This window comes from Scylla paramamosain, chromosome 1 (genome assembly GCF_035594125.1).
Source record: "Scylla paramamosain isolate STU-SP2022 chromosome 1, ASM3559412v1, whole genome shotgun sequence".
Taxonomy (NCBI): Eukaryota; Metazoa; Arthropoda; class Malacostraca; order Decapoda; family Portunidae; genus Scylla; species Scylla paramamosain.
This window is the reverse complement of record NC_087151.1, coordinates 15,137,501-15,147,500: the sequence shown is the minus strand read 5'-3', so window position 1 is coordinate 15,147,500 and position 10,000 is coordinate 15,137,501. Positions and strand designations below refer to the sequence as shown.

Genomic DNA, 10,000 nt, shown 5'->3' with positions numbered 1-10,000 from the left:
CCTACACCAATATGGCCGGAATTTTCATCCTCCTTTTTCCTTATCCTCCTTTCCTTTTCTTCTTCCACTCCCCCCATACGTAGCCTAGCGTCTCTCCCTGATTTTCCTCTCCTTTCCCTGGGTCTCTCTCTCCTCTCTGTAGGTCTTTTCTATCTGCCTCCACCACTGTTGTAGTCTTTCTTTTGCATTCCCCCGACTTCCTTTTCCAAACACTGGTGCGTGAACCTTCTCCTCTCCAACAGCGAAAACTTGCCCTTACTCTCTCTCTCTCTCTCTCTCTCTCTCTCTCTCTCTCTCTCTCTCTCTCTCTCTCTCTCTCTCTCTCTCTCTCTCTCTCTCTCTCTCGACCTCCTCTCCGCTTTCTGCCACTTGTTTCCTACTTCCTACCCTTTCTTCTTTCTTCCTGCCTACCTCCACTTCGCTCTTCTCCTTCTCTTCTTCCACGTTTCTTTTCTGTTTCTTCTCGCCTTCACCTCCTCCTTCTCCCTCCTTCACTTCCTTGCCGTCGCCCTCGCTGCCTCCTCCTCCTCCTCCCCCTCCTCCTCCTGCCGCCTCTATTCACAAGGCCTTTGCTTCGCGCCTTCTCTTTGATCCCCGCCTGTGCTGTCTTACTCTTTGTTGTTCCTCCGCTGAAGCAAATCGATGGAAAGATAGAATGTACGTGCGACAAACACCACGCATGTACGGCACATGGGGAGGTGAGGCTGACTAGTTGTGTCTTGCAGCTCAGGGGTGGTGTAGGGAAAGTATTAGTATTGACAGATTATTCAAGTTATGGTGATGGTGTTGGTGCGGTGTTTCTTCAGTCAAGTTACGTCAAGAGCGGAATCCATAACGTGTGTGTGTAATTTTGTCCTTTTTTTTTTATTGTTGTGGCTAAAGGAAGGTGATCTGGTGCTACAAATGAATGATGATGAAAATTAGAAGGTACGTAGAGGAAACACTGATGATGTTCATGATTCACTGCTTACTTCTGCCAAAGGATCCGTCACTGAACGAGATGTCTACAATGCTGGTCCAGGAAAAAAAGAGGTGTTAATGCTGGTATGACTGAACGATGATGATGATAATAATAATAATAATAATAATAATAATAATAATAATAATAATAATAATAATAATAATAATAATAATAATAATAATAATAATAAAAGTGGGTATAAAAAGACATTTGTAGTTGTATAACATATCTGCAAAAGAGTGTACCACAGAACTTAATCTAAAACGTGGGTATTTTTTTGTTCATACTGCTGCAGGGAAAGAGAGGCAACGCTGGCTTGACTCAACGACGATACTGAGTAAAAATTATATAAAGACATTCGTGGCGGTGGTATTGGTAGGTCGCGAATGTATCACAAAACGAAATCTATGATATGTGGATCATTTTTTTTCATACTGTTACAGAAATGGGAAGGTAATACTGGTGTGACTAAGTGATGACACAGTAGAAAGCGTAAAAGTAGCTACACTCGAAGCCCTGTCAGCTCAAAATTACTTCTGACAGTCTGAACCAAAGGATTGAACCTACATAACCAGAGGATAATTTTACGTCCTACTGAGAGAACTAAAGGAACGTAACACAGAGATGACAAGGAAAGTAGCATAGAGGTAACACAGAGATGGCAAGGAAGGTAATAGAGGTAACATATAGGTAACATAGATGACAAAGAAGATGGCAAGCAGAACGTTCAAAAAGAAGTTAGTAGAGGTCGTACTGAGTTGAAAATTAGTAACGTCAAAAGGTGCATCACAAAACAAAACCCATATGTACTACTGCAGAAAGAGCAAGATAATGTTGACTGAACCACGATAAAAGTCATCAAATCCATCAATGAAGAGTGAGTGTCCCCGCCAGACTTGCCATGAGGGTGTAAAATACGAGGAGGCCACGAAACAATAACCATCCACTGAGTGACGAGTGTATTACCGCCGCCACCACTACCAGGACCGTCATTCAGCGAGTGTGCGGCGGCTATACAAAGGATGCATGACCCCGCGCTAAGTGACTGCCAAACGCCACAAAGGAACACAAAGGAACATTGTGATTAGGGCCCTAAGCCACGCACACCTCAGGCCGGCTTAGCTAATCTTTACGCCGATACAATCCCGTGATCGAGTTTCCCAGTACACCATTGTTTGTTTGCTGCTGCACAATGACTCAATGCGCGAGGCAGTTTCCAGGGATTATCGGCCCGGTGGTTAAGAGAAGGCAAACCAAACCATGAGGACGGCGAGTGAAAGATTAATCATCATTGCATTCACTTCACCTAACAATGTATGTCAGTTGCTTCTGGGCATCATAATTACACTCACCTCACCTAATGATGTATATATCAGGGGCTTCCACAGTGTGTTTAGGTATCATTTGTGGAGGAGCCACAAATACCATGAACTGACACGTTTGTCATGAGTGCAGCAGGTACTAGCCTTAAACTACCAGTCAATGGTAAGCTTGAACGTTAGACTACCCCCGACGAATGCAACCTTACCGTTGTAGATGTTCATGTTTTCGCCTTTCCTAAGGCGTCAAAACTACAACAACAGCCCATAAGGAAAAGCAGAGCAGAGCTCCTGCATGCTGACAATAATGGAAGACACTACGCTGGAATTGTGCCTTGCTGCTATCGTGAATCCTTGGCGTCGGGTGTTGATTGTTCCTCTCCCACACTGCTTTCACGGTCACTGTCGACGAGCGTATGACGATCCTCCCTTTCTCGCTCACACTGAAATCCTTTGCCTTAATTATTCCAAAATCATAAGTTGTTATATACGACTGCATGGTTTTTAAGAATTGCTTTCGATCTGATGATGGAACAACGACGCTGTATATCTTCCGGTACAGTTGAAAACGTATATTAGGCCGTGCGGCGCTGCCGCCCATGTGTCTTTGACAAGTGAATCACCAAAGCAGCGCTCTCCTGGCCCAGGTCAGGTCAGGTCACTCCAGGGTAGAGGTGGTAACAGCACAGACAGGTACAGCCAACACCGAGTGGACCCACTATACCAGCCTTGCAGCTGATTTTGTACTGAAGATGCAAAAAAAGAAACCCAGGCAACATTAGGTGAAGCCGTGGTTGGCTAGAAAATACAAGAACGTATACAAGTGCAGGAAACATCAAGAAAATGTTTACACCACAGTGGCAGTCAAATGTCTCTCTGATTGATGAGTTTTTAACATTTAACAAATTCTATATCTATTCTAAGACAATTCTCAGCAATTATATGTTTAATCTACTAGGACTGGGTATGTTTTCATAATCATTTCTTAAGATAACACAAATACGAATACTGCATTTTTTTTTTTTTTTTTTTTTTTTTTTCCTTAGGAGGCGACTCCAATGCAAGGAACCAAACGGTTCCACGGGAGGCCTCTTCCCGCCAACCCTACGCCTGGAGTCCACACGAAATCCTCCAACCTTGGACGAAATCCAGCCCAATCACTGGATCCAAGGTTACCCACTAACTAGTGTAACCGTAGCTTTATCCTGACGAATTCACCAGTTAAAAAACAATGAACAAATATCAGGTATTGTCGTGATCAGCTGTCGAGTAATTAACTTCACTCACTTTATTGCGTACTGCATTTCTCAACGATTTGTAAGTCCTCTGATTTGGTAACAGTCTCAAGAAAAACATGACAAGTGATAGATTCTCACCAGATCAGAGGACTGTAGACTAAGGAAAACTTTCAGCACAAGAAAGGAGCGTGGCGCGGTGCCCAACCCTCAATGGCCAAGCTACTTAATTACCACTGGATTTCAACACAAACTCAACATTATTATCACTAAATTTCAAAATGAACTTAATATTATTACCCATGAATTTAAAACACAAAATATCATTACCAATTCTCAATATTATTATCAACGAATTTCAAAGCAAACTTAACATACCCATAGGTTGTGCCCTGCAGCTTTCAAACGCGCTCTATAAGACACACTTCCTGTCATCTTCAACACAAAAAATGCCTGCGTGATAACACACTGGCTAGCACTGAACTTACCAATACTCCCCAGTGGCGCTGCAACTGTCACCCAGGCACCGACAGCAGCGCATCGCTTGTCCTGGCAGGAAGAGAAACAGGAGTAAAGGAGGAGTAAAAGACTGGACGAAACGTACACATCACTACTTTACTGAAAAAAATAAATAAAATAAATAAACAAATAAATAAATAAGATAAGAATAAATAAAAAAATAAAAACAAAAAAAAGAAAAATCTAAAGGTTCTACACTACAAAAACACAGAACTACGAAACTTTATACATGATCCACCACCACCACCACCACCACCAGGTCACTTCATTACGCAGGTCAAGCCGCACGTGTATTATTTACCATGCTCAGTTATCAAGGGCTCAAATCGGTGCAAATATTTCCTCACAGTTTTGCCCATCGGAATCTGGCAGGCTTGGGCGTAACTATGCACATCGATCCCTCCAATACGATACTGCCAAAGCCCCCACCTAGATTTCAGCCTCAGTAAGCCGGTCTGAGCACACACACACACACACACACACACACACACACACACACACACTACACACACACACACACACACACACACACACACACATATAGAGAGACACGTAAGTGAATCGTTTGTGTATCTATCTATTTATCGATTTATCCATCTATCTATCTGTCTACCTATCTACCTACCTACCTACCTACCTATAAATCTATCTAGCCATCTATCTATCTGTCTATCTATCTATCTATCTGTTTATCCATCTATTTCTCCATCTATTTATCTACCCATCAGTCCATTCATCCATCCATCGATCCATCCATTTATCTATCTATCTATCTATCTATCTATCTATCTATATCCATTCACCAGTCCATCCATCAATCTATCAAGTGATCCCCTTTCTATACGTTCCTGCACCATACACCACCAAACACACCCAGGCACTAACACACTGGCCCTCCCAGGAAACACCACCACCACCAACACAGCCATCTCAGCACTACCCAAGACTCTCATTCACCTAGCAGTGCACCGCTGGTCACGAAAAAAAGGCACAGCGGCGACAGGTGATTAGTGCTCAACGCCCACACGAAGAGTAAGGGTGAGCAAGCAGCAAACCTCCTCTACAGTACACCACCGCATCACACAATAGGGACTAACTGGGACGTTTAAAGTTAGATATACACGAACGCAAAGCCACTGAAATCCGATGTGCTTAGAGAGAGAAAGAGAGAGAGGAATAAAAAATAGAAAAAAAAAGTAAAAGAAAAAAAAACGAAAAAAAAAAAAGAAAAAGATCGCTCGGCCTCCAAAAAGCTGCTGGTTCCAAACGTTTCAAAGTAAGAAAGAATTGCGTCCTGAGGAAAAAAATAGGAAAAATTTAAGCGCCCCAAGCATCAAACGCCAAAGGGGGAAACAAAACATTAGTTCAAAAAGGTGAATATCTCATCGTAAAGAGAGCGAAAGAAAGGAGGAAGTTAAAATGACTAGTGCTTGCGTGACTCGGAAAATAAACGTGTAAATTAATAACTACAAGGGAAAATACAAGACCAAACACAGGTAAAACAACACATGGGATAAAGATTACAAGTAAGCGAGGAACAGAAGAGCGAGGAGAAAGAGAGAGGAAAAATGGAGTGAGATGACAAGGTCGTGGTGGCGATGGTGGAATACAAGAAAGCGGTGCTGGAATACAAGAAAGGATAAAGGAACTACATGGAAAAGGGAAACAAACAAGTTGAAAGTAAAGAAAATGGAAAGATTCGTACGGGAAAAAATACATGGATGGAGCTGGGGAGAGTAGGAAAAATATGAGGGGGGAGAGAGAGAGAGAGAGAGAGAGAGAGAGAGAGAGAGAGAGAGAGAGAGAGAGAGAGAGAGAGAGAGAGAGAGAGAGAGAGAGAGAGAGAGAGAGAGAGAGAGAGAGAGAGAGAGAGAGAGAGAGAGAGAGAGAGAGAGAGAGAGAGAGAGAGAGAGGAGAGAGAGAGGAGAGAGGAGAGAGAGAGAGAGAGAGAGAGAGAGAGAGAGAGAGAGAGAGAGAGAGAGAGAGAGAGAGAGGGAGAGAGAGAGAGAGAGTAGCTGGGAGACGAGAGCTCGGCGGCGGCATAAGTAACTTAATAAGCCCAGGGTTCAGACCCCCGGCCACGGCTGACACCACCGAGCAAGCCGACGTGCAATTTCATTTACTTCTCCTTTAGCCACCAACCAGGAGTTTCACGCTACACACACACACACACACACACACACACACACACACACACACACACACACACACACACACACACACCACACACAACACAGACAGACCCATGTATACCCGTACACACCCACTGGTTGTTTCTTTCTAAAGTCCTAAAAAATTTAAGACAAACAAGTCGAATAAACAATCGATGTGCGTGTGTGCGTGTGTGCGTGTGTGTGTGTGTGTGTTTGTGTGTGTGTAGCACATGTCGAGGGATCCCTGCGTCTCTCACACACAGGTCACAGGTCGCAGCCTCAGACACACACAGCGGCGGCGGCGGCGGCGGCGGCGGCGGCGGCGGCAGATAACCAACAACATTAGGAGCCCCTTCCAGCTAGTGTAATGCGGGGAACAAACCCTCTAGAGTTATTTATACCCAGGTCGCTTGTTGTTGACTCCCAGCCCGACCCTGCACATACAACTCTGATTATTTTTATTTGTTAGCGTGTGGGGGTGGAGTGGGACGTGGTGGGGGGAGAGAGGGGACCAAGAGAGAGAGAGAGAGAGAGAGGCAGTTCAATACGGACGCCGGTTGAAAGTTTAAGTATGAAAATCAACACCTTTCTCACGTCTAAAGAGCCACTGAAGCCCATTTTCTGCGCGCCGTCACGTACGCCACCGAGGCACAAAAAACGAGATGCCGGTGGTATACACAATCACAATGGCTAGTTTTCTATCACGACACGGGCCAGACTGAGCACCCCGTGAAATGACCTCCTGCGTGGAACTCGTTCATGATGGAGTGACTAGACAAGGGAGGTTTTGTGAGGTGTTGTGGCGTTCTGGTGTTGCGAGGCTCCTGTAAAAAGTAGCCGAGGTAAAAAGGTTTGGGGAGAAATAATAATAATAATGATGGATTCGATGTCACCAATCTTCCTCGGCTCATTTGTGTGTGTGGGGCGTCGCTTTTTTATGCTTCATGACGAGAATATAAAGAAAGCCATACTCGTGGTGATCGTATACTGCTGGATATTCTCTCTCTCTCTCTCTCTCTCTCTCTCTCTCTCTCTCTCTCTCTCTCTCTCTCTTTCTCTCTCTCTCTTTCGAAGTGAGGAGCAGAGGGCAGCAGCAGCACAGACCTTCTACACTAGAGCGCCGCCACCACTATCTCCACCACAACATATGACTCAAAACACGAAAAAAAAATAAATAAGTGCGTAGGTATGTACACCACGCACGCTGAGAGAGAGAGAGAGAGAGAGAGAGAGAGAGAGAGAGAGAGAGAGAGAGAGAGAGAGAGAGAGAGAGAGAGAGAGTGAGAGAGAGAGAGAGAGAGAGAGAGAGACGAGAGAGAGAGAGAGAGAGAGAGAGAGAGAGAGAGAGAGAGAGAGAGAAATTACAGAAGGGAAACAAAATCGTGCTTTTTTTTTTTTTTTTTTTTTTTTTTTACTTCACGCACCAGGTATTCAGTGGCCGTCGCTGGGTGGCTGCGTGGGTGAGTCTGTTTTTCAACACAAACACGGCTGCTTGGATTTATAACTTTTCGATACACCGAAGCGCCGCCAGCCAGTCCATCAGCCAGCCAGCCAGCCAGCCCATCCCTGATCACACAATAAACAGCGCCTGAACATGACAGAAATGAGGCGGGATCAGATCAATGTTTGTAATGATGAGGCAATGAAGAATCCTGCCCTTCAGTTGCCACACACACACACCCACACACACACACACACACCCGGGGTCACTGTCTGCTATTTGCCGGCGCGGGGAAGGGCGGAGGCTGAGGGGCAGTAAGGCAAAAATGATGTAACAGGACCCGCTATGGAAAGGAAACACAGCTGAGACGGAACCACAAAGAATTGCAGGTTCAGGCAGATTTAGGCTGGATTCAGAAAACGCAGGAAAATAAAAAATGTGCTCCAGGATGAAAAGCAGATGTGGAGGAGAGAAACTGGATGAACTGCAGGCAAAAAGCAATGAAATCGGGAATTATCAGAAATGTGAGAGTGAGAGGTAAATTCTTGCCCTAGTTTATGAATATTCTGGGATTCATACTGGGGGGGGGGGAGAGAGAGAGAGAGAGAGAGGAGAGAGAGAGAGAGAGAGAGAGAGAGAGAGAGAGAGAGAGAGAGAGAGAGAGAGAGAGAGAGAGAGAGAGAGAGTAGAGAGAGAGAGAGAGAGAGGAGAGAGAGGAGAGAGAGAGAGAGAGAGAGAGGAGAGAGGAGAGAGAGGAGAGAGAGAGAGAGAATTACCATCAGCAGCATCAGTTACAGGTCTGCATCATTCCTCATCAACCTGCTAATACATCAAGGGTCACTGCATTTGTCCTGTGGCAGTGTAATCATCAAGTCCTTCATACAGACTAATCTACCAGTCTCCTCCGTCTGTAGCATGAGAAGTGACTCCTGTGTTTCAATTAAGTATACTTCCTCACTTTACTTACCCCTTTGCTGTGACGTCAAAAATTTTCTATCAATCAATCAAAAACTAAATTTGCTATCTACTTCCATTCCTATATTTCTGATTCTTATGGAGCGACATCATGTGCGGACTTCATTTTTTTTTTTTTTTGTTCTCTGCCTGTCTTCCTAACTCACAAACATAAAATCAATCCATCATTCCTACCTGTAAATCTGAGGAGTCTACCATTACTACAGTGTGTGAAATTGTAAAATCCTATCATCAGAATTTCAAGCTCATCACTATTTACAAGGCTCCTGTCGCTGAGAGTCTGCTTTCGTCGACTTTAGATTGTATGGTTCAAAAATGCCTCCGATAAGACGATAAGACGAGACGCGATGCAGGAAAGCCTTTTTAATGATGAGGATGATGCAAAAAGGATACTTAAGAATGCTTCCAATTGTGTTTACTGTGCCTCCAATTAAGTACTTAGCCAGACAATCATCTCACCTCACTGCCATACCATCTAATTATGGGATTTTAGCGCTGCCTTATGTAATACATTCAGTGTGGGAAGATATATTTTAGGTCACCAGTGAGCGGCAGCGTTCAATTTTTTCGCCTGCCTCCCTTACCGAAAAACAATGAAGTAGCTATTTTGGCAATCATCACGCCTCCACACAATCTAAAGTATGACTCTGAAGTGAAGCCTTTTGTAATAAAGTCGTTGTAGGTCGATAAACGTTGGGTCATCAGTTGGTGGTTAGCATTTAATGATGGTTATTAAGGTGACGTCCTTCACTTTCTCTTACTTGCAGGGGAGTAATCTCATGGCGTGCGACACAGGGGCAAAAGGGCAACACTTCATTACGATTCTGAAGATGGCAGATGTGTAAAGTTTTGCTCTGGAGCTGCCATGTCCAGATCAACTGATCTTTAGCTTTCTTCTTATTTCTTTATGCTCTCATTCTTATATTCCTAGAAAAATAAGCCTCATTCCACAATTTCGTACAATATTCTTGCTAAATATATTTCCATTAAGAAAAACAGTTCCCAGTTTTTTTGTCTTATGTGCCATTCTCGGTGCAAAAGCAGTGATGGTTTCAGAATGTTTGCAGGAGCTTTGGACACTTGCTTACAAAGTGTTCGTGACGACACCGTATATCTTGAAAGGTAACTGCTAGTTACTCCAATTCTTATTTACTTTTAAAAACTGAAGTGGTATCCATATTAGAAGGACAGTTCTTTCTGTCTGTTTGCATCACGTTTTTTATTATAGAGTAACTGAATTTGGAGACAAAACTAACACTATTTAAACTCAGAACGATCGACAGCCTGTAATGAAGATAACAAGGCAATTTAAGACTATTTAAGTTATTAATAAAAAAAAAATAATCTTCACTTCAAGAAGCACCGCGCATTTGGTGAGCTGTGTTCCCGAGCTGTAC

The 10,000-nt window shown here is 43.8% G+C and overlaps 1 long non-coding RNA gene across 2 annotated transcripts in view; it reads right to left on the bottom strand.

The window, feature by feature from the left end:
* Positions 1-10,000, bottom strand: part of LOC135101307 (uncharacterized) — a 302,592-nt gene that overhangs the window by 183,985 nt on the left and 108,607 nt on the right. For both annotated transcript variants that reach the window (XR_010269191.1, XR_010269192.1), the window contains exon 4: positions 4,004-4,064. This is a non-coding gene — a long non-coding RNA (uncharacterized LOC135101307). The remainder of the gene's footprint in view (positions 1-4,003; positions 4,065-10,000) is intronic.